The 24,390-nt window shown below is 36.5% G+C and overlaps 1 long non-coding RNA gene across 1 annotated transcript; it reads left to right on the forward strand.

Moving 5' to 3' along the window:
* The first annotated feature begins 1,904 nt into the window (after window positions 1-1,904).
* LOC115521711 lies at window positions 1,905-23,048 on the forward strand. The gene is made up of 3 exons (XR_003971149.1): window positions 1,905-2,020; window positions 17,991-17,996; window positions 23,038-23,048. It is a non-coding gene; the product is annotated as an uncharacterized LOC115521711 (long non-coding RNA).
* The last annotated feature ends 1,342 nt before the right edge of the window (window positions 23,049-24,390 follow it).

Here is a 24,390-nt window from a genome sequence, read left to right on the forward strand (position 1 = left end):
AATACATTAAAAAAATAATTCACCACAATCAAGTAGGATTAATTCCTGATTTGCAAGGGTGGTTCAATATTTGCAAATTAATCAATGTGATATATCACATTAATAAAAGAAAGAAGGACCATATAATCATTTCAGTAGATGCAGAAAAAGCATTTGACAAAGTAACATCCATTCATGATAAAAACCCTCAACAAAGCAGGTTTAGAGGCAACATAAAAAAGGCCAAATCTGAAAAACCCACAGCTAATACCTTCCTAAATGGGGGAAAAAACATAGCTTTTCCTCTATCGAAACGAACAAGACAAGGATGTCCATTGTCACCACTTTTATTCAACATAGTACTGGAAGTCCTAGCCACAGCAATCAGACAAGAAAAAGAAATAAAAGGCATCCAAATCAGCAAGGAAGAAGTAAAACTTTCACTATCTGCATATGATATGATACTATATATAGAAAACTCGAAACAATCTGCCAAAAAAACTGTTAGAATTCATAAATGAATTCAGTAAAGTCACATGATACAAAATCAACATACATAATTTTGTTGTATTTCTATACACTAATAACAAAGCAGAAGTTGGAGAAATTAAGACCACAATCCCATTTATAATTGCACCAAAAACAATAAGATACCTAGGAATAAACCTAATCAAAGAGGTGAAAGACCTGTAGTCTGAAAAGTATAAAACACTAGTGAAAGAAATTGAAGATGACACAAAGAAATGAAAAGACATTCCATGCTCATGGCTAGGAAAACAAATACTGCTAAAATTTCTACACTACCCAAAGTAATCTACACATTTAATGCAATCTCTATCAAAATACCAATAGCATTTTTCACAGAACTACAACAATTCTAAAATTTGTATAGAACTATGAAAGACCCCAAAGAGCCAAAGCAATCTTGAAAAAGAAAAACAAAGCTGGATGCACACATTTCCAGACTTCAAATTATATTACAAAGCTATAGTAATCAAAACAGTATGGTACTGGCACAAAAATAGACACATAGATCAATGAAACAAAATAGAAAATGCAGAAATGAACCCACCTTTACATGGCCAATTAATCTTTGACAAAGCAGAAAAGAATATCCAATGGGAAAAAGGACAATTCTTCAACAAATGGTGTTGGGAAAACTGTACAGCAATATGCAAAAGAATGAAACTGGACCACTTTCTTACACCATGCACAAAAATAAATTAAAAATAGACTGATGACCTAAATGTGAGACCCAAAACCATAAAAATCCTAGAAGAGAGCACAGGCAGTATTTTTTTTTTTTTTTTTTAGGCAGTAACTTTTTTGACATCAGCCATAGCAACTTCTTTCTACATATGTCTCCTGAGGCAAGGAAAACAAAATAAAAAATAAACTATTATGACTGCATCAAAATAAAAATCTTCTGCACTGCAAAGGAAACAATCAGCAAAACTAAAAGACAACATATGGAATAGAAGGTATTTGCAAATGACATTTCTGATAGAGGATTAGTATCCAAAATATATAAAGAACTTATAAAATTCAACACCCAAAAAACAAATAATTCAATTTAAAAATGAGCACAAGACACGAATAGACATTTTTCCAAAGAAGACATACTGATGACCATCAGAAACATCAAAAGATGGTCAACCTCACTGATCATCGGGGGAATGCAAATCAAAACTACAATCAGATACCACCTCACACCTGTCAGCATGGCAAAAATCAACAACACAAGAAACAACAGGTGTTGGTGAGGATGTGGAGAAAGGGGAACCCTCTTACACTGTTGGTGGAAATGCAAACTGGTGCAGCCACTCTGGAAAACAGTATGGATGTTCCTCAAAAAAGTTAAAAATAGAACTACCGTATGATCTAACAATTATACTTCTAGGTATTTACCCAAAGAATACAAAAATACTAATTCAAAGGGATACATGCACCCCATATATTTATAGCAGCATTATCTACAGTAGCCAAATTACGGGAACAGCCCAGTGTCCAATGACCAATGAATGGATAAAGATGTGGAATAGTATTTGACCATAAAAAGAATGAAATCTTGACATATGAAAATCTTGCCATTTTCAACAATATAGATGGAGCTAAAGAGTATTATGCTAAGTGAAATGAGTCAGTCAAAGACAAATGCCGTATGACTTCACTCATATGTGGAATTAAGAAACAAAACAAATGAGCAAAGGAAGAAAAAGAGACAGAGAGAGAGAGAGAGAGAGAGAGAGAGAGAGAGAGAGGCAAACCAAGAAAAAGACTCTTAACCATAGAAAACAAACTGACGGTTACAAGAAGAGAGGTAGGTGGAGTAATGGGAAAAATTAGGTGATGGGATTAAGGACCTCACTTGCTGTGATGAGCACTGAGTGATGTATGGAATTGTTGGATCACTATATTGTACACATGAAACTAATATTATACTGTATGTTAACTAACTGGAATTTAAATAAAAACTTAAAATTTTAAAGATAAAAATAAAGAAATCCAAAAGCAATCTTTATGTAAGTATAAAACAAAAGTTCTAAGTGTTAGGAAGAAGTATTGAGTCATTGAATTATGTAACTGGCAATTTTTTTCTCAATGGTAAAAAAAATAATGGCATGACCTAGATTCAATGGCATCTTAGACTGAATAAAACATATCCACAGCCAATTTAAATATTTTCATAATGAAATAAAAACATAAATCATATGAATATATATATGAACACATTTATATGTTTTCCAAGGACATAATTTTGTCTTGTATGCCTGTGGTTATAGTGTCATTACCACTAACTGTAACATTAGAATTGTAAGCATTGCATTTTTTTTATTTCTTATAAAGGAATTTGATTTCTACATTAAAGAACAGGAGCCAAAATATTATGAAAAGGTAACATGAACACAAGTTTGCAGATAAGGTGCATAACCACAAGAGCTAAGATGCTATAAGAAGGAGAACGTAAACAATGTCCTGTAAAAGACAGAAGTTCATTTTTCTCTCACATAATAGTGTTAACAGGAAAGGCCCTGGCAGGGATACGGCTTTTCAACATGACTATTCAAGGACCAGCTTCTGTCCAGCTTGCAGCTCTGCCATCCCTAGGACAGCACTTCCCTTGACAAGAAGCAGGGACTGGAATAGCTGTATTGTAGCTGAAGAGAAGGGAAAGAGATAAATTGGAGAGAAAGGGATTTTTTTTGAGAGAGAGAGAGAGTGTGTGTGCGTGAGCAGGGGAGGGGAGAGAGGAGAGAGAGAGAGACAGAGAGAAAGAGAGAGAATCCCAAGCAGGCTCCAGGCCCAGTGCAGAGCCCCGACATAGGGCTTGATCTCACTACCATGACATCATGATCTGAGCCAAAATCAAGAGTCAGATGCTTAACAAACTGTGCCACCCAGGCACCCCAGGGATTTTTTTTTTTAAGTAGAAATTTTAACAGGGCATACTCTATGATCACAGTATAATAAAATCAAAAGTAAATAATAAAAGAGTGACCCAAATCATCTAAACAACTTAGAAATCTCGAAATGCTCTCTCAAATAAACCTCAAAAAAACCTTAAATAAATTTACTTCAAAGATGAAGTAAACAGAGAAATTAGAAACTGTTTAGATAATAAAGATTATGAAATAAAGTAAGATGTTTGCAGGGGAAAATTTAAGGCTTCACATTATTTGTTTTTACAGGGAAAAAAACCTAAACATTAAAAAGGTGTTCCCTCTAAAAATATTGCGAAAATAATCACAAAATAAACCTAGAGAAACTAGAAAGCAAAATAGAACACACAACAGAAAGGATAAATGTATCGTAAAAGTTCATTCTTTGAAAAGATCTAAAACGTGATTTTTTTTTTAAAAAGGGACTCAAAAACTTGATTAAAGATAAAAACAAAGATAACCAAAACATGCAAAAAGATGCAAAAAGATAAAAACCACAGAAACAAAAGAGATTAAAAATCATGAGAATACTGTATATAACTTCATAGAAAACAAGTTTGAAAATCTAAAGGAAATGGTTGATTTCCTAACTGATTATAAATCACCAAATCAACCTAATAAGTAAAAACTTGAATATGGTAATTACCACCGAAAAAAGTTATCATTTTGAAAAAGTCACCAAGGCAATATGGTTTTATACAATATTTAAACAATTACAGTTATGAACTTATTTAAATTAGTCTAGACTATGGAAAAAGATGTAAAGCTATCAAATTTATTTCATAAGGAAGTAGAACCTTAATATCAAAATCCAGTAATGATGGTAATACAAGGGAAAAAAAAAAACTAGATCAATTTTACTATGAGTTTAGGCAAAATTCTGAACAATAGCAAAAATAAAATCAACTTGCCAAAAGACTAGTATAGTATGACCAAGGGTGGTTTATTCAAGGAATTCAAGGTGGCTTAATGGTAAGAAATCTATCAACAGAATCCCTTACATCTACACATTAAAGAAGAAAAATCATTAAAAATATTAATAAATGTCAAAATGTTATTTGATAAAATTCAGCAGTCCTCTCCAATTATAAACACTAAGAATAACAGCAATAGAAGAAAACAACTTACAATGCAGAGCGTTTATAAAGAATCAAGAGCATAGAGATGCCCGGGTGACTCCGTTGGTTAAGCGTCTGACTTCAGGTCACGATCGCACAGTTCACAGGTTTGAGTCCCATGTTGGGTTCTGTGCTGACAGCTCAGAACCTGGAGCCTGCTTCAGGTTCTGTGTGTGTCTCTCTCTCTCTGCCCCTCCCCAGCTCGTACTCTGTCTCTCTCTCAAAAAAAAAAAAAAAAAAAAAAAAAAAAAAAAAAAAATTTAAAAAGTCAAGAGCATATATTATTCTAAACAGTAAAACATTGCAGTCACCTTAATTATAATTAGGAACTTAGCAGATATGCTCAGTATCTCCATTATTATTTGCTACTGTCTGGGTTTTTAAAGAAAATAAATAGCTGGCCTAAAAACTGGACAAGAAGATGTAAAACTCTTTATTTTCTGTTGGTAATATGAATGCATGGTAATGAGAATGCAAGTTAAAAAAATTCAGAATTAACAAAATTGGCAAGATAGCTGAATATAAGATAAATATCTAAATGTCAACATCTTTTTCCCAGTTAGGTATCTAGAAATGAAAAAATATTATATGTACAGTAGCAACAATAAAATGCATAAAGTAAATTTTCCAAGAAAGATACAGGACATTTATGAAGGGACAATAATACCACTGAAAGATATCAAATAAGGTCTGGCTAGTGGAAGGACATACCAGATTCTTGGAAAAGACTTAGCTCCATAAAAATGTCAAATACATCTTGTAATGTCATTCAGTTAGAATTTCATAGGGTTTGTTTTGGAGAGTTGGGAGAAGGATTAGATAATTTTATCTTAATATATTTTTTGAAGGGCTATGAAAAATATTTTAAACTTGTGTATAGCATAAAACACCTGAAAGGCAAAGAGAGAAACAATGCATATAGAAAAATGTATTTGCATCACAGATGATACACAAAGGGATATATATGTAATATACAAGGAGATTTCACAAATGAGCTTTTTAAAGGTAAAATCTAATAAACGGGCAAGGATATGAATAAGCCAATTCTTAAATAGATATAAATTTTCAATGATCATATTCTTTAAAAGCATCCAAATTTTCAACCAACAAATTCATTATTAGTCAGGAAAATTCAGGGGATTTTTGAAATTCTTGATTTCACCTCAGGTCATGATCTCGCAGTTTGTGAGATCGAGCCCTGCATGGGGCTCTATGCTGACAGTGTGGAGCCTGCTTGGGATTCTCTTTCTTCCATCCCCTGGTCATGTACGTGCTCTCTCTCTTGCAAATAAATAAATAAACATTTAAAAGAAATAGTCTGGAAAATTCAAATTAAAGTAACAATGAAACTTTACACCTATAAGAGTAGCAAAACCTAATGAGAATTCTAACACTTTTTGCTGATAAGGACAGGGAGAAAAGATACTTGTAAATACTGCTAGGTATAAATGTAAGGTGTTACAGTCCCTTTGTTTTTTGTTTGTTCTTTAATTAATTTATTTATTTTGATAGAGAGAGAGAAAGAGAACACATGCCAGTAGGGGAGGGGGAGAGAGAGAGAGAGAGGGAGAGAGAGAAAGAGAGAGAGAGAGAATCTCAAGCAGGCTCTGCTGTGCAGAACCTGACACGAAGCTGGCACTCACAAACCGAGCCAAATCAAGAGCCGATGCTCAACCTACTGAGCCACCAAGGCACCCCTTGTTATACTGCCTTGGGAAAGTAATATGGTAACCTCTTTGAAAGTTTAAAATAATTAATATGTTCTTTGACCCTACAATCCCAACCTCTTGGAATCTCTTCCACAGAAACAAAAACACCACCAGTAAGTGAAGACATACGTATAATTATTTTAATTGAAGCATTATTCGTAGTAGACAAAAATAGAAACAAAGTGGTTAAATAAATTATGGCCTATTCACAACATGGAATATTAAGTACCCATTAAAAGGAATAAATAGGAACTACTGTATATCAATTAATTTGGAAGGACTTCCACAGAATCCTGCTTTGTTTTTGTACATGCATACATAGGTCTGTATGTAACAGTATGAAAATGGAGGAAAAAAATAAAAGACTACATACCATTTGTTAACATAGATTACTGGGATAGGGAAGGGATGTAGGAATCCAGCAAAAAGAAAAAGAGAAAAAGAAGACTTTAAGAATGTGTAATATGATCAAATTATACATTTATGTAAAGTTATAAAACTGTATGTGTGTATAAACATTTTTTAATAGGAAAATTTAAATGTCACCTGTTTGGTTGTGATTGAAAACACATGCATCTGAATTAAGACCCAGGGGAAAGACAACATCATAAAGCACTACAATTTAGTCACTATGGTAACTTGCAAAGTATTTTTGCAGAGCTGTTCTCACAGCTCCCACACGTACAATCAAAACAAATATGCTAAACACTAAAATTTAAAGAGAATTGGTCATTTTATGTGTTGTATTAACACATTTAATAGTGTCATTGTACATAATGTGAAATTTATGTTAAATCCATATAATATTATACAGTCAAGACCATCTACTTTGTTTACTTTGATAACTGTGGTTTCCAAAGGGCTAATAGTATAAAGAAAAAATGCTGATGCTACAGTACAAAGTAATGAAAGAGACTACAGGAAAATGTAAGGTGTGCCTTTCAAATACATGCATATACACATACTTGTATGTATATATACCTATTACATATACTATACGGTATAGTATATACTATGTTTGTATATACTATCAGCTTTTAACAATCACATCACTTAGGTGTGTTAATTTCCATTACGGTGCTAAAAGAATTAACTATGCTACCCCTGTTTATGCAGATAAATGATGTGAAATGATTTCCATTATGAATTTTGCCTTTTTTCTTCTTACAATTTTATATGTAAGAAAAAAATTCATGTGAATTTTGTTGAAAAGGAAAAAAAATAACCTAAAAATGGTGGAAAATGGATTTTGGCGGAAATTATAATTTTTCTATTATACTTGATGAATTGTTATCAATTTTCACAAATACTTGAAATATGAAGTCCCAAAGCTATTGTACAACAAAGCCTCATAAAGTAGTAGGTCTTCTGATAAATTTAGAAATAGTTGATACTAGATTTTAAAGTACATGGAAGATTGTTTCCCACCATAGATCTCACTTCCATCCAACTATATCTGGTATTCTCTTAGCCTGAAAGTCCCTGTCTCCTTCTTCAAATTTTACCTCCCCCTTAAGAAACCTTCCTAGAGTCCTTCCACCAGAGAATTTTTTTATTTTCCATCTATCCTCACTAACCACTGGTGCTATAACGAGTGGTTTGCATATTCTTCTCCCTGCTTGGCTGTGAGCATCTTGAGGTAAAAAGAAAAAAAAAAACAAAAAACAAAAAACAAGGCCAGGTCCTCTCTGGACCTTCTGTGTTAACAGCACACATGCCTACCAATGGCCCATTTATGTATCACTTATTTCCCATTTCTGTGCTCTTGCTCATATTTCATTCTTTAATATGCTCAATCTCCTCAGTAATCTGCATTTCCTGCACAACTGATTGTCTTTCCCTCTGATGCTTTCTTGTCTCTACAGTCCATTTATGCCCAGCATAGAGATTTATCTCCTTCTTGTGTCCATGCACTGCTTCAAATTGCTCTCTAATTACTCCATATGTGCATACTTCACATCCAGAGCAAGATCCTAAACAGAAATCGTGGGACTATTTAAAAATTTTTCAAATATCCTAGTACTAAACATAAGTAATTTAATCATCAATTCTGGTTAAATTAAAGAACATACCCTTTTTTCCCCTCTCTTTAGATTCTCATTGTACCATCAAATATGTTATTAAATTTATAATTTTCTGATTTGTATTTAATGGATGGATTAGGGAGCACATACACAGACAATGACTTCAAAATGCTTCTGGAATCATACAATGGGGACAGCAGACCTTGAGAAAGTGATGAAATGGGCCTTTCTTTACTACCTTAGAGAGAACCCAAGTTCTTTCTTCCTACTAGAGACAGCCCTTGCTCCTAACTGCCACACTTGTATATAGGGAATTCACATATCCAACTGCCTGCATGTATCTCTATGCCCAAAGTTCTCTTAGAAACATGATGAAACTATAGGAAATGGAAATGATACATGAGGTTGAAAAAATAATAATAAATTAGGTGAAATACGAATAAAGAACAAACAACCCAAGACATAATTCTTGTCTAGTCTTCCACAGAAACCCTCTGAGAGTTGGTGCAAGTTGCCTGGGAATAGATAAGGAAGAGGGATATTTATTTGAGAAGCAACTGGCAGAAACATAAAATATATATGAATGTTTATCCTCAACTTTAAAAATAATTACCAAAAACAAACTAGAGAACAAAGAGGGGATAAAAGTATTTTTAAGCTTGGCATAGTGCATTTATATAGACATTTTGCCCTTATGAATCTTTACCACAAGATCTTATCCATTCTTCAAAGCCAATCATGATTTCACTACAAAGACAAAACTCTAAGCCAGTTTTTGATATAGACATTCTCATTTTAAAAAAGCAGGGTCCAGTACTGAAATGTATGTGTAGCACACATGAATGAAGGGAGGGTCTAAATAGCTGTTGGAATGATATTTATTCCCCCTAAACATATGGCATTGACATCAAGAACTTACAACTACTTGGGCCAAGACCTAAAACCAGCTGTAAAGTGAATCTGCTAAACAAGTAGAGAAAATTCCTGTGTTGCATTAAACTTCAGTTTCTTTCCAGAGCTATTATTTTAACAGATACTCATTATATGTTCATTTCACTTCATTATCATTTTTTTCTCTGCAAGGTTAGTTCAAAGTGTAGGACCAAAATCTTACAGAAAGAAGCGGCATAGCGAGTAAGATCTGTATCTCTAATTAAGCTGGTAGAAGATCACTTTTCCATACATCGCTGTCCAAATGAATCAATACTCCAGCTGATGTATCTTAGATAGAAATCTTTACACTTCATCACTGAAAATACAGATGCCCTAAAAAATGTATACTTCAGGATAAGTAGTAATAGATATTAACCTTTTGATCTATTTGAATACAGATTGGTAGACAAGTTGAGAGCTGGCAAATTTTTAATACATTTCCAAAGCTACTTTAAAGGAACTGGGTGGATTTTACTCATAATAGTGGGCTGGCTCTATCTGCCTAGAAGAAAGTAATCCTAATAAAGTATATAAAAGTTTAAAAATAAAAAAGCATTGTGGCCAAAGCAAACATTTCTCATTTGAGAAGAGAAAGGAGTCATGTATTATGGGGATCAGTGGCCCTGAGAGTCCAAACTTACAGGATAATGGTCACGTTTCCAGTTCTCTGTGGTAGAAAATCTTGCCGCCCTTAATGATACCAACAAGAGGTTGGTAGCCATTTACTTTTCTTTTTCCAGTAGAAAATTCAGCTTTTCTCACCAGTAAAGAATATTAATATCTGCCACATTTTGAAGCTATTTAAATAATCCATTCATGTTGCCATTTTCCCATTCATTTTACCTTCTTGGAGAGAATAGCATGCAGGGAGGGACTTCAGTGTAGGACTGACCCCAGATCATAGGCTGGCTTCACCATTCAAAGCTCTGTGGGCCTGAGCAAGTCACTTAACTTCAGTTAAAGCATCAATTTCCTTATTAGAGAAAGGACATCATAAAAACTTTGGACTGTTGCAAAATGCCCAACCCAACGCCTGCCACACAAGGTACTTAATAAATGGTAGATGAAAACACTGCTTTTCCAAGATGGTATGCACCAGAGAATACTCTCGTAAATTGTCTCTTACCTACTTGGTATGCTATGTCAAACATGATCACTGAATACAAGGTGGCTAGAGGTGAAGGTTTTACCTGCTTTATTCTGGTTGTCTTACTGCTTGCCTTTCCTCCCATATAAGCGAATTCTGTTCTTTCTGCCCTGTCTCTGCTCAAAAGGCATCTTATCGATAAGGCCTTCTCTGACCACCTTACAAAAAAAGTAAATGCATTCCAGGCTTGATTTTTTTCTTTTTCTTTTTCTCTTCTTTTAAAGTAAGCTCTACGCCCAACATGGGGCTTGAACTCATGAACCTGGTATCAGGAGCTGCATGCTCTACTGACTGAACCAGTAGGAGCAGGAGCCCCTCAGACCTGATCTTTAAACAGGATTAAAAAATAATCCCATCTCCTTACTCTGCTTTATATCTCTATGTGGTGCTTACATCTTCTGAGAATTTTTCTATTTACTTGTTGATTTGTAGACTATCATTAGGCAGCAAGCTCCCTGAGGGCAGGGGTCTTATTTCATCTGTAGCCCTATTTCTTAGAACACCACCTGACACACAATAGATCCTCAATAAACGGTTACTGAATAAATACTTTTGTGAGAAGAATAAGCTGCCTCCTGCCAGGTAATGATCTGGAAACACCAGGAGACTGGCATGTCTTCCAAATCCCCTGTTGGATCTCCTTCAAAGAGGGAGACCCTCTGTGTACCTGCAGGCTGAAAATGACAATGCAGTTTGAGGAATGCATGTTCCTCTGATCTGTCAGTGCACTTTTCTGTATCACATTGTCATTCGGCCTTCTTTTACTTGTTTGGATAAGTGCCAGTTCCCTTAATTTCAAGTTTTGAGGGGAAAAGTACCATGTTTGTAGAATTCTCTACCACCACTTACTTTTAGGTGCTTAGTGAATGCTGAGAGGTGACGATTTTTGCTTTGTGGAAAACATGCAGCCCTCTTAATTTTGGATTTAAAGACAATCTCCATTGTCAATCTCCATTTCAAGAAATGGTACACAACATTTTGGGAGGTATCTTCAATCTCTTCCAGAGATTTATGTTATGAAAAGAATACAACAGAACATGCAGAAGTGATTTTAAATTATGTGATTTTAAAATTTTAAATAGGATTAAAAATGGCTTTTTACTCTTTTGTTACTGCTATTTTAAAATCTTGTGTAAGTTTGTCATGGTGACAATAAAAACAATGACCATTTCAAATAAATCAGGAAAAGCAAAATTTTATCTGAATTATTTAGAATGTTGCTTCAAATTGCTACTTTCCTATGTATCATATTAAATAATGAACTAAAAAATTCAATAATAATCCAAATACACTCATTCATGGACTTATCCTCAACTGAAGCATATTTCTCTAGCAAATAGTACCGTCATTGGAGTTAAAATATGTGAACTGTATTTATAACACTCACAAATTATATACTACTTAAAATTGACTTTATTGAATTACAATTAAGAGACTATTGACCTTTTGGATGTTGAGTGCACTTGCTTTTAACTTTAAACAATCCACTCTAGGTCAGTCATTTCTTCAAGTCGATGTTGATTTTAATGGGTAATTGAAGATTTCAGATCACATACTCATAAGCTGATTCATTGTGATTGACACAGTCCCTGCTGCTAAAGTCTGGATCAGTGGCAAATTTACTCATATTACAAAATTTGTTCATGCAGTGGTTTCCTTTTGTTAAGTATTATCTTTAAAAAAAAAAAATTCTGGGGTGCCTGGGTGGTTCAGTCGGTTGGGCAGCCAACTTCGGCTCAGGTCATGATCTCACGGTTCATGAGTTTGAGCCCCACATCGGGCTCTGTGCTGACAACTCAGAGCCTGGAGCCTGCTTCCAATTCTGTGTCTCCCTCTCACTCGGTCCCTCTCCCCCTCATGCTCTGTCTCTTTCTCTCAAAAATAAATAAACGTTAAAAAAATTTTTTTTAATAAAAAAATTTTAAAAAAAATCTGCTTACACCAAAACACCTTTTCTGGCTCAGAAAACAGGCAGTAAATATTTAACAGTCTTTAAATTCCTAATCCTTTATAAAGTAGACTGTATTAAATTGCAGGACTATATGCTTTAAGCCCTCATTGACCAACTCCACACGGTGACCTCTAAATGTTAGCAGTAACACTCCCTCCTTTGCCACTTCTCAAGAACTGACACTAAATATTCCAGAAACAAGAAGTAAAACATAAACAAATGCTACATTTCCTTTTATTAAATATTAGGATCACAACCACAATTACAGCAATAGAGCATTATTGATGCTCATAAGATGCAGCGATTATTTTTAATGAGAATATAATATTGAATAGTTATGAAAGATATACTGATCTCAATTTCATTTTCAATCTATGTTCATTAGCAATAGTCAGGCTAAATCTTATTTAAGTAGAAACAAATTTCAATATGCAGATGAATGAATCAATTTATACCACAGGTGAAATTCCACGAGGTAAACATGTATTTACTTGAAGTAAGTAGAAAGCTACATCTTCCACTGTCTGGGTAGGAATACCTGAAATTTCATGCTTTTGAATGCTTTAATTCTTTTTTTATTTACTAAAAAGTCACACACCCAAAATGCTATTTTAAAATCAAAGAAATCTGTTCTGAATCTCATTTTACTATTTAATAGAGCAGCTGAAAAATGACTTAAAGATGTGGCCATATGGTGTGAAAATCCAGAATCAAGGAAAGAATGAGATACTATAAACATGTAAAAAGCAATAAAAGGAGGCAACTCTGAGCTCAGTTAATGAAAAGCTGATGATGGAGACTGTCTTTTATTAATGACATTTGAGGACAGTGACTCACTGGTGTTTTCCAAAACATGAATTCTGCATCTCAAGTGTTTGAAAGATTCAGCTAAGTCTCTTTCCCTCAGCCTGGGATTGTTTGTACAGAAAGACTCCATAGAATAAATTACTGAACCTTCCAGCACAGCTCAATTAACTGAATAAAGCAGGGAGAGAAAGCTCCAATCTGGTAGCCACAGAACAGAACCTGGCATCATTTTTGCTTAAAGAGTTTACAAGTGGATCGTGGGGCATTTAAAAGACAGCCAGAATTTAATAGTAAAGACGACAGGAAGAGGTGTGAGCACTCAAGCTAACACTTCATCCTCTGCTAATGTTTCCATGGGAAGTGAGAGTCAGGTGTTTGCATTCTGGAGTCATTTTATTGCCTGTCTTTATGAAGAATTTTGGTGTCTCCACCTCGTTTCCCCAACAGCGCACATAAGCGGAGCCAAACTCTGTGCTCCCTAGAAGTTCCAAACAGTTCCTTCTTTAAATGCATCCCCTCAGTGTAAGTCAACTTCATGCAACAAAACCTCAGGTCAGTTGATAAGTGATTAAACTATCTACGCCTAGAGAGTCATCTGGTTCTGACCCAACACCAGGGCTCTGGATTCAGTTATTTGCACATTAATTTATTCAACAAAAATTTTCTGATGCCAGACATCGGAATTACCAAGGTGAACAAAGCAGTCTCTGTGCTTAAAGAGCTCACAGTCTAGCAAGGAAAATACCCTTGCAAACAAAATTTATAATAAATGAGTTAGGTACACAAGCCAAGGTACGTAAAGTTTTCAGAGACTTCCTTCCGAATTGGGGAAGTGCTACAGGTTCTGCTGAGTTACAGTTTACTCATGTCCACAGAGCAATTTTAGATTTAACTTCTTAGGAAGCATGTGGATGCTTTAAAGCATTCTGAGATGTTTCCCTTACTTCCTTGAAAATGTGACCCTTCCCACCCACCTCTTCCTCTTAATTCCAGCATGTGGGTGGCAGAGAGAGATCAGAAGGGACTGCTCTGAGGCTGACTTGAAGAACAAGGAAGTTAAGACTCTGCCCCTTGGCTCTCCCAAACCACTTGGTGACAAGACAACAATAAAGGAAGAATAATGCTAACAGTTGTAGGGCTTGCTTACACATTAACAACTCACTCTTGCCCTTGACCATACATGATCCCACAGTCAAGTAAGTCAGTAGCTGTGGAAGTTGGGAAAACCACAACGTAAAAGCTGAAAGCACCACATTGTATCCAATGGTGTTTTCTTACAAATAGATGACATCCCCATCAGTAGCAAGTGCTAGAAACACAAAGAATGACTGAAAGATAGGAGGGGTGGGCATTTGAGAAAGGAAAGAGATGTTTTGGAGAACGAGAGGAAATCCTGACACACCCACCTGACCCTTTTCCCCCCAGATCTCTACGTCTCCTTTCAGCCAATGCTCCCTCCTGCCTGGGGAATCTGGCCTCATTCCAGTGGCAGTGCCCTAATGTGCTACACCAAAAATAAAACAAAGGATACCATTCATCTTATTTTTCAACAACTGGTTTCTTAGTTGGGAAAAAAAACTTGGCAATCATAAAGCTAAGTTTTTTATTTTTATATATTTTCTTCTTAGTGTCAAAATAAACTGAAAGAGAAAAAAAAAAGTTTGCCCAATGGTAAGAAAAGAAAAATACACAAAACCCTTCAGAGCTCAGTCGGCCACACACTGCCATTCGACTGACACCAAAGCGTGGAATGCAACACTCTCAAGCTCTCCCAGTCCACAGATCTGCCTGCCTTCTGCTTCTGTAAGATGTGGCTACTTAGGGAAATTCAAATAGGCTCCCAGTGTTAACTGTGTTGCATATTTACTTTAATCAAAGTGACATTTCCCAGATGGTGTCATCTAGAAAACCTCATCTGAAATGGGGAGTATAAGAGAACTAAGTTGCACATTCCAGGGAAAATTGGATACAGGTGTTCCCCCATTTTAAGATGACTCAGTTTACAAAAATACAAAACCATGAAATGGACGCACTTATGGCACGAATGGCCACTACCCCCACCACCTTGGAAATGGGTACCCATTCGAGGCACCAGACATCCATATGAAGGTGTGAATGAATCAACAGTAACATCTCTCCATGACCAACTGCACAACCCTAACACCCTCAGGGATTCATCCTGAACCTAATGTTTTGTGTTTCCAGACACCACCTCTGCCTGGGAGGAAGAAAGGTGAAAAGAGGTTTGGAGCAAAAAGCTCTTCTAAGGTGCCTCTGAAAATCAGGCAACGTAAAGGAACTAATTCACTGACTATACGTGCTGAGCCCCCATGTAATAAACAAAACAGCTTCCTCCACGGAGGCTGAAGCACACTGATGACATTCTCTTTAATAATTAAATAACTGTAGGGGCGCCTGGGTAGCTCAGTTGGTTAAGGGTCTGACTTCGGCTCAGGTCATGATCTCACGGTTCACGAGTTCAAACCCTGCATCAGGCTCTGTGCTGACACCTCAGAGCCTGGAGCCTGCTTCGGATTCTGCATCTCCCTCTCTCTCTGCCCCTCGCCCACTCACTCGCTCACTCTCTCTCTCTGTCTCTCAAAAATAAACATTAAAAAATAATAATTAAATAATTGTGATATGGGCTATGAAAGAAAAGATGGAACATATAATCTAACCTGGTGGTCTCTGAAGACTTTTCTAAGGAAATGTCTCATTGTTCCAGAAACTAGAGAGCAATGTGTAAAAAGCATGAACTTTAGAAAGGCCAGACCTAAACCTGGTCCTACAACTTACTAGCTATATGACTTCAAGGAAGTTACTTAATCTCTCTGAACCTTGGTTTCTGAACCTGTGGTACAGAAATAATACCAATATCAGATGGATGTTGTGAGGATTAAATAAGATAATGTATGAGTCAAATGCATTCGGCACACAGGTGCAGACCTAGGTTCTGTGAGGCCTGAAACCTATACAAATTTGGGTGCCATCTTGAAGAAAAATAATTGTATGGTGACAGATGTTACTGGGCTTGTTGCATCGATCATTTTACAATACATACAAACATCAAATCAATATATTATATAAGTGAAACTAACATAATGTCATGTCAATCATACCTCAAAAATAAACAAATGAAAATTAAAAACTAAGCTCATAAGTGAATTTAGAACGAGAAAATAAAATAAATTATACATTTTTAAAATCAGAGAATTATTATCATTATTGCAAATTCCTGAAAAAATAACATGGCATGTTTACTAATTATCTCTATAATACTTTTCTACATGTTTCCACTTTTATGGCTGCATACTCTTTGATCACCTATTCAAATAACAATGAATTGCCATTTATATAGAGAGAATATAAAGCAAATTCATTCTTTTTTCTAGAATGGTTGATAGAAATCTGTTTATAATTATTAACATTTGGAATGCAACGTCCCACACGGACACACTTACTCTTTTTAGTTTTACCAGAGATCTGTTCCCCGCCCCCCCCCCCCAAAAAAAACTAGGAATTTTGAGTTCTATTTTATATGGTTATCATGAAAAAAGCAAATAACCTAGTGTATTTACAACTGTATATACTACATCAACATGTATACTTCTGCAGGACAGTTTCTGTTTTAGATGGGCATTATTAAGAACCACATCCTTTGCTTACAGTTTTATGCTACTAAAAATGGGAAAGATTTTCCAGAGACTAGCTTCTAGCTCCATACCTCCTGGACCTTGTTTTCCCTCCACAACTTACATATTTCTGGTGCTAGCACCAGAGGACACATTCATTTGTGACAGTCCTCTTGCCCAGCTTTGTGGTGAGCCATCACAGTGGGTGAGAGGATTCCTGGAAGCCATTCCTACACTGGAGAAGTTGGCACTGACTTAACTATGTATGGAAGTAACTATGGACCTATATGTATATCCTGCTAAATCCAAATTATCCCCAGCTCAACTTCCCCTTTAACTGGGTCCGAAAATGCCCATGGCGACTCCCAGAATCAGCTACATAATTTGTGTACCCAGTACAAATGAAAATGGGGGTCCTCTTCTTAAAAATTATTCAGAATTTCAGTGACAGCAGAGCATATAAACCATGCACAGGACCCTGTGCGGTTGCACAGGCTGCAAGCCCACGAAGCTGACCCTGGTCACTCTAATACCACCTGTCATGAGAGGAAGTTTAATGGAGAAGTATAATTGGGAAGAGACACCAGTTTGAACAAACTGTGGCAAACACATCATATGTTTACCAGTGTTACAAAATCATATGACCTTATGAGCTTATTACCAGGACCTGTCCAAGGACTTACAAGGGCTTCATTCAAGTGAGGACATCTGTAGCTTACATTTCATTCGCATCATGGTAAATCTGCACCACTAAAACATAGTAGGTGCTCAGTAAATGCTGTGAATGAAGCCCAAAAGACTGTACAGTGTAGTCAACAAGACAAATAAGAGATGAATAAACCCCTGCCACAACTCAATGTGTCCAGTCCAAAAAACATCATTGCATAAAATGTGGGGAAGTGAATTCAAACCAAAATAACCCAAGTGACTCTCTACAGTCAGGCAGCCAGGAGTGCTAGGGTACTGGCTGCACACTCAAATCCACCTGGTCCTAGCTGCAGTTTTGGCACCATCTGGTGGCAATTTTCCTCCCTGAGTTAAACACTGAAGCGGACCATTTTAGGTCCTGTGACTGACTTGACTCTTTGAGAACAGTGGGAGCAATTTCAGGAATCTCCTAATTAATTGGAGTAAGTTTTGTGCCTCAATTTTGGAAATTCAGCTGGGAGAAGTCTGAGGGTGTGGGGCTTCCTCCTCTGCTTCCTCGCTTGAGGAGGCAGGGTTGTGCCTAGTAGCACACTCCTGCACAGGATACAGTGACAGTCCAGCGGAGGAAGCTATGAGACTGGACGCTGATGGATCTTCCAGATGCAGGAAGGAACAAATGAGAAAGAATTCAGTATATTCTAATTGTGTAAAAGACAGAGCTGGATGAAATTTTAAATGAGAAAAGAGTAGAGAAATATTGGAAAGAGGTCTAAGGTCTGGAGGAAATTTCAGAATTCTGTGGTGGACTATCCCACAGAAGTACCACAAAAGGGGAGGATCAACCTCCTGGATGTACGAATCTAACTGGATCACAAAAAAACTAAAGACAAAAGCTGACCAGGACCAGGAGGAGAAGCCTGGAGTCCATGGGAACTGTTTAGGGTTAGAGCAGTGGTATAAATCTACAGGATATGGGATATGGTAGGAAAAGGATCCTGGTTGACCCAGGGAGCTAAAAGGAACTTGGAGAATTTTATTACTTTACAGTCATTTACTCCAGAGAGTTGTTGTGAAATCATATAATAGTACCTGACACCTCCTAGGAATTCAGTAGAAGGTAGTCACAATTAATGACGCTAACAGAGCTCAGGGCTCACTAAAGACTTCTTTTCCTGCATGTTGCTATTTTGTCTTCCTTTAATCCTTGTGAAATATTGGTGTGGACATCATAAAGGAAGATGAACTATTAAACATAATTTTGGGACAATTACCACAAATTCATTATGCTTACTGGACACAATATAGTTTTACAGTAGTAGGTCCTTACTAGACTACATCAATAACAATGATTACTTTTTCCAAAGAAGTTGGTCTTCATGAAGATGTAAGTACCTAAGAAGTTAGGAAACAGTGACTGGCTGCAGTGACTTCCTTTCTACTAAGAAAAGCTAGTAGGATGCTACCCAGAAGGTTTGGGAAAGTTATTTGGCTGAGAGCCTACCATCAGCTAAAAAACATCATTTACCTGGCAAGGGAAGATGGTTACAAAAGGAAAGACACATAAATATCATAATTGAAAAGAATTTAATTTTAAAAATTATATTAGTCTACATTTTTAATTGAGGAATAAGCTACCACATGAAAGACATTCATTGGAAAACTACACCCAATAGTCTACCATGATATTTCGCACCCTTAATGCAGGTCAATATTCAGTCTCCCTGTTAGCTGAAGGAATAACAAGACTGTCAAAGGGAACATAGGATTCAACAATAAAGAAAACATTGAAATTATGAGAATAAAATGCTAATGTCAAAAAAAGGGCAAGTAACCATCAATGGGTTGTTGTCAATAAAACTATATTTACACTGAATATTTCCTGCCTTATTCTCCCTTCCTTCAATTCAGTCTGCTGATAGATTTATTTCTGATAGGATCCAGTCAGGAAAACAGTAACTGCATTAAGTGTTTCAAAAGAGATAACATAAAAAATTGGTCAACCAAAATTGTTGGAAAACAAAAAGAGGAAAAGACAGAAAATGGTAACCCCGCGATACGACGACAGGAAGCAGCAGGCCGTAAGGCTGAAGGAACAGGGGAGCCTGGGGTTCTCAGAGCCTAGAAGCTAGAGGAGAGCCCTTGCAGGGGCTTCTATGGAACAGGAAGAGGCCAGTTCTGAAAGTGTCAGAAAAAAAGTGTCCTGGAACGGGGAGCCCCTGTCAGTTCGAGAGCCACTGCCGCAGTGGGAAGCAAATAGGGAAGAGAAAGTCCCTCTCCTCCAGCTCCACAGCCTCCCCATCCAGCACCCCATACTGGCAGAGCCTAACAGGAAACCAGCTGGCCAAGAAGAAATTCGGTGTGCAGAATCCCAGTGGTATAAAGCAGTGCACGGAAGGAGGGGCGTGTGGCTGAGAGACAATAGCTGGACGATGCGCGCACTACACCTTTAGAGAGAGAAATTTATTCCGTGCTGAGGTCTCTGACTCACACCTTAATTTACAACAAACTAATTTGCCTCAAAATGCTGCAAACAGGGACAAAAGAAGTGGCCGAGTTACCCAATGTCAGAGTGAGTCCAACAGAACCACGCTCACCAGGACTGCTCCTTATACCCTAGAGAAGTGTTCTAATTCTGCCCTAATTGTTCCTACTTATGAAAAATGGGCTCCTACGAAGCCATATGCAGGCCTGCTTAAAACAATAAGCTTTTCTAACCCCTCGAGCACGACATATTCCGGGAGCATGGTCTGGATGCTTATCAAACAAGTTCCTGGGCTGTTCTCTGAAGTTTCTGGGCAAGTACAAACAGAGTCAAATAAATGCCTTTTAAAAGCAAGGCAGTGGAGCACGTACCCTGTCAGTGAGATCCTCATATCCCCACAGAGTAAACAGTAACATGAGAATATTTATACTAAACAAAATTGTATATCAAGCCTGCTTTGGCTCAGCCAGAGGGAATGATAAATTCCTTGCAGATCTCTCATAGAGTGGTCCTTTGTGGGCCATGGACGCCACTTCCAAGACAGTACAAACCAATTATAGAGCAAGGCTTTTCATTATGTTGAGGAATGAAAATATCACCCTCCCCCATTTTGTTTTATTTTGCAGTTATATTTTATTTTGCCCACCCTCTGCCCTTTATGCTGAAAGTAGTTTTTATTTACTGTTGAGTCGAGCCCAAATTCAGGTTGGAAACAAATGACAACCCACTGCGCAATAACAACAGCAAAAGTCCTTATCACCCTCGGAACCTAGCTTTTTGCTTTCCTTGTCTCTCTTAAGAAACTGAACGTTGAAGTTTAAAGTGGGAAAGAGCAAAAACACTAAAGAGATGATAGACTGTAAAATCTATTCGTCCACATGGATTTTGTTCCATTTGCAACAGGCACAAGTCATGGGCAAAGCCATCTGGCAGGAGCCGGAGGTCAGAGGAGCTATGAAGCCACACTCCATACAATGTCCACTTTGTGGTCCGATGAAAAGAAAAATACTGCGGAAACATTTGCATGAACCGTCAGTTTGTTTTTAGGAGGCCAATAAGAGAAAAGATTAGTATGAGTCAGGGTACTTCCTAGCTCATTTTGTCAGATTTTCTCAATCCAATTTGATAATCCTTAGTTGTTATAGATCCATCCCAGCTACTTCCACCAGTTCCTGCATAGGAAAAGCTGGTGATACATACTGTATCCAACCATAGGATCAACCTTCGGGAACGTACAGCTGTTTCAAATATTTTAAAGAACCATGATGGAGCAAGGCACAAGGGGGGAGAAGAGAGAAAATAGAAGGAAAAGGGGAACTAGAATATGAACAGGAGGTAAGAAGTGTGATGGTGTTGGTTTTGAAAATTATTTAAGGAAAATAGTAAGTTACCCTTTTTTAAATAGCTGAATCAAAGGCCAAATTTAATTAGCTCTATTTTACACCATTAACTAAACTTCATATGTAGTTGCAGGGTCCATAATAATAGATTAAAAGGGAAAAACAGGTCTCACGTTTGTATACTGTAACAGATATTAGAAAATTGCCAACATTTTATTTAGAAAGTGTAGGTTTAGTGAAATTATTCACATGCTTGTTTTTTTAACTTTTCTGAAATTAATATACACTTTTTAGTAATTAATTGTGGTAAAATATACACAGCATAAAATTTACCATTTTAACGATTTCTAAGTATATAGTTCAGTGGCACTTAAGATTCACATTGCTGTGCAACCATCCCCATCATCCACCTCCAGAATTTTTTCAACTTCCAAAACTGGAACTCTGTACCCATTAAATAGACGTTTGGTTTTCAATAGGCCTTGCTTGAAGCCAGTGGTCTGGAATGCAGTGATAGGAACCTGAAGAAGCTAATCCACATAACTGGCAAATCTCTCAACTCCTACAACTCCAAATGACTCAGTGGCATCATGTGTTTTTACCCTCTCTCATCTGTTTAATACTGATGCAACAACTAAACCAAACTTCTACAAGAGATCTGGAAAGAGTATGAATAATACATTTCATTTGTACATTACAGGTCTACCAAGTACTTCCGTTTTATTCCCTCAGAATACAGCCCTCCATCAAGGCGAGAACTATTTTCCCTACTCAATAGGTAATGGAACTGTGGCTACATGGAAGATGAGAACAAAGAGCAGAACCCAAGTCCTCTAATCCATTGACCAGTGCTCTCCCCCTACTAGGCCACATGGCCTTTGCCAAAGTAAGAGAAGAATGAACTGTTTCTGCTTCTCAGCTCTCATCTCCCAGATGGAGGAGTTGGCCCACTGGGTCTAAATGGACAGCATTTACTCTCTTCACTATAGCAACTAAACTTCTTTATGACTTAAAACCATACCTACTCCAGCATTTCTCTATCTTTGTGGTATTTATATTGACAGTGAAGAGAAAACACTCACAGAATCACAATTCTGGAGTAAGATTAATGTGATCATATTCAAGAGTCAAATGCAAGTAAAAAACATAAGGATAGATGACTAAATCTTATAAAGACATTAAGTTCAACCTCTTTTTTATTTTTTTATTCATTAAATAAATTCATATTACATGTTCTTCCTAGACAACAATACAACAATCTTTCTTGCTAAAAAAAAAATCTATGGAAAAATTTGTTTCTTTGTGCCTTATGGAGAGAAATCACCTTGTACTAAAGTAATATAAATACTAAAGATTTACATAAAATTGCCAGAATCAACAAGTGGCTTCTTTTAGTTCACAAAGAGGCTACATATTTTTATTTCTTTCAAGTGAAATTCTTCCACTAATACCCTTCTCTTCACTCAAAAGAAATACATTCCCTAAACTTTTAGACTTTCCATTTAAATTCCAAAAAAGATAAACACAATTCCTTGAAGTCATGCCCAATACCACCATTCCATCTCCCTATATACACATTAAAAAACTAGACAAATCTGGCTGTTGGAGTTACCTCTAGACTGAACAACAGGTCATCATAAAAGTGGGAAGGCAAAAAAGGACAATCATGCTTTGAAAAAGGAATTGTATTTTCTAATTCTCCCCCTAATGCTTTAGTCATTTAGTGTAATCTTTTGGTTTTTGTTTTGTTTTATTTTCTTTTTGTTTGTTTTGACAGAGGGATATGCATGTGCAAATGGGAGGGGCAGAGGGAGAGAGAGAATCAAGTAGACTCAATGCCCAGTGCATTGCCTGATCTGACAGGGCTTGATCTCAGGACTGTCAGATCATGACCAAGCCAAAATCAAGAGTCAATGCATAACTGACTGAGTCACCCAGGTGTCCCAGTACTTGATCTTTCAAAGTGTACATTTAAGAAAAAAATGATTGCTTGAAAACTGAGAGTTGAATATAAAACTCATGAATAAAGAGTTCAGGAAATTAACTGAATTAATTCAATTAAATTGAATCCATTTTTAGTTTGTTCACAATAATTAAAGGTAGTTCAGCATCCACAGCCATTTTATCCAGCTGATTCAGGATGGCTTCTAAAGTACACAAGGGCATAAACTTGATGCAGAGTTAGGTTCTCATGAAGCAAGACGACAACTAGAAATACCATCGGGTGATTATTGACAATCTATAAACACCTGTTTTTGTTGAACAGAAAATGCTTCCAATTTTCCAATACACAGCTACAACCAAGCTCTTTGTATCTTCCTTTTATCCACATTGGCCAAAAGAAAACTTTGTAGTGATTATTATTTTCCTTAACATTTTAGGGAATCCTTAGATTGGATCACATGAAAATACCTCCCAGTATCTTCTAAACTTCCTCAATACTTTCTTTTATGGCATATTCAGCACAGTTCTTACACACTTGGGGTGTAAATCCAATTAACACACTCCCCACAATACCAATTCCCGGATCACTCGCCAACTTTTTAACTTGAGCTTCTATGTAATTAGGAGATACATAAGAAGATTGATCCCAAGGACACTGTAAGCCGTGTATTGAAAGGTTTCTGAGGTTTCTGTAGCTTCTTGGTCTTCAAAACGCTCTACATTGCAAGCTATCTCAATTTTCCCTTCATGAGGAAAAGTCATTGTTTGGACGCCATTCAATCCCTGGCATTTGAGCCCCCAGTGGCACTAGTGGTCTCTTTTCCCAAGGCGAAGTCTTGAGAGTCTATAGTAACACTGCAGCTCATCACATATGGGCTGGCTCCAATGCCTAAGTTATTAGAGGAGCATGCTAATCAAGCAAAGCAAAAGCCTCATTTTTGAAGGTTCTATCCTTTAGCCAATTTCAGTCCAAGGAATTTCCTTTATTTTATTTAAAAATAGTACAAATATTCCTCATTATCAACTCCAGAATTTTCTAAAAGTTATTTATTTATTTATTTATTTATTTATTTATTTCTATGTTTATTTGTATATAACAGAGCTATCTGAGCTACAAGCAAATACTTTTATCTACTCTAAAAGTATTTGAAGGACACTTTTTCTAGAATAGTTAAGAAGAACCCAGACCTTCCAACATTTCAACAGAAAAAGGAAAGCACACTTGATAACTAAATA

The sequence above is a fragment of the Lynx canadensis genome, chromosome C1, assembly GCF_007474595.2.
Source record: "Lynx canadensis isolate LIC74 chromosome C1, mLynCan4.pri.v2, whole genome shotgun sequence".
NCBI classification, from domain to species: domain Eukaryota; kingdom Metazoa; phylum Chordata; class Mammalia; order Carnivora; family Felidae; genus Lynx; species Lynx canadensis.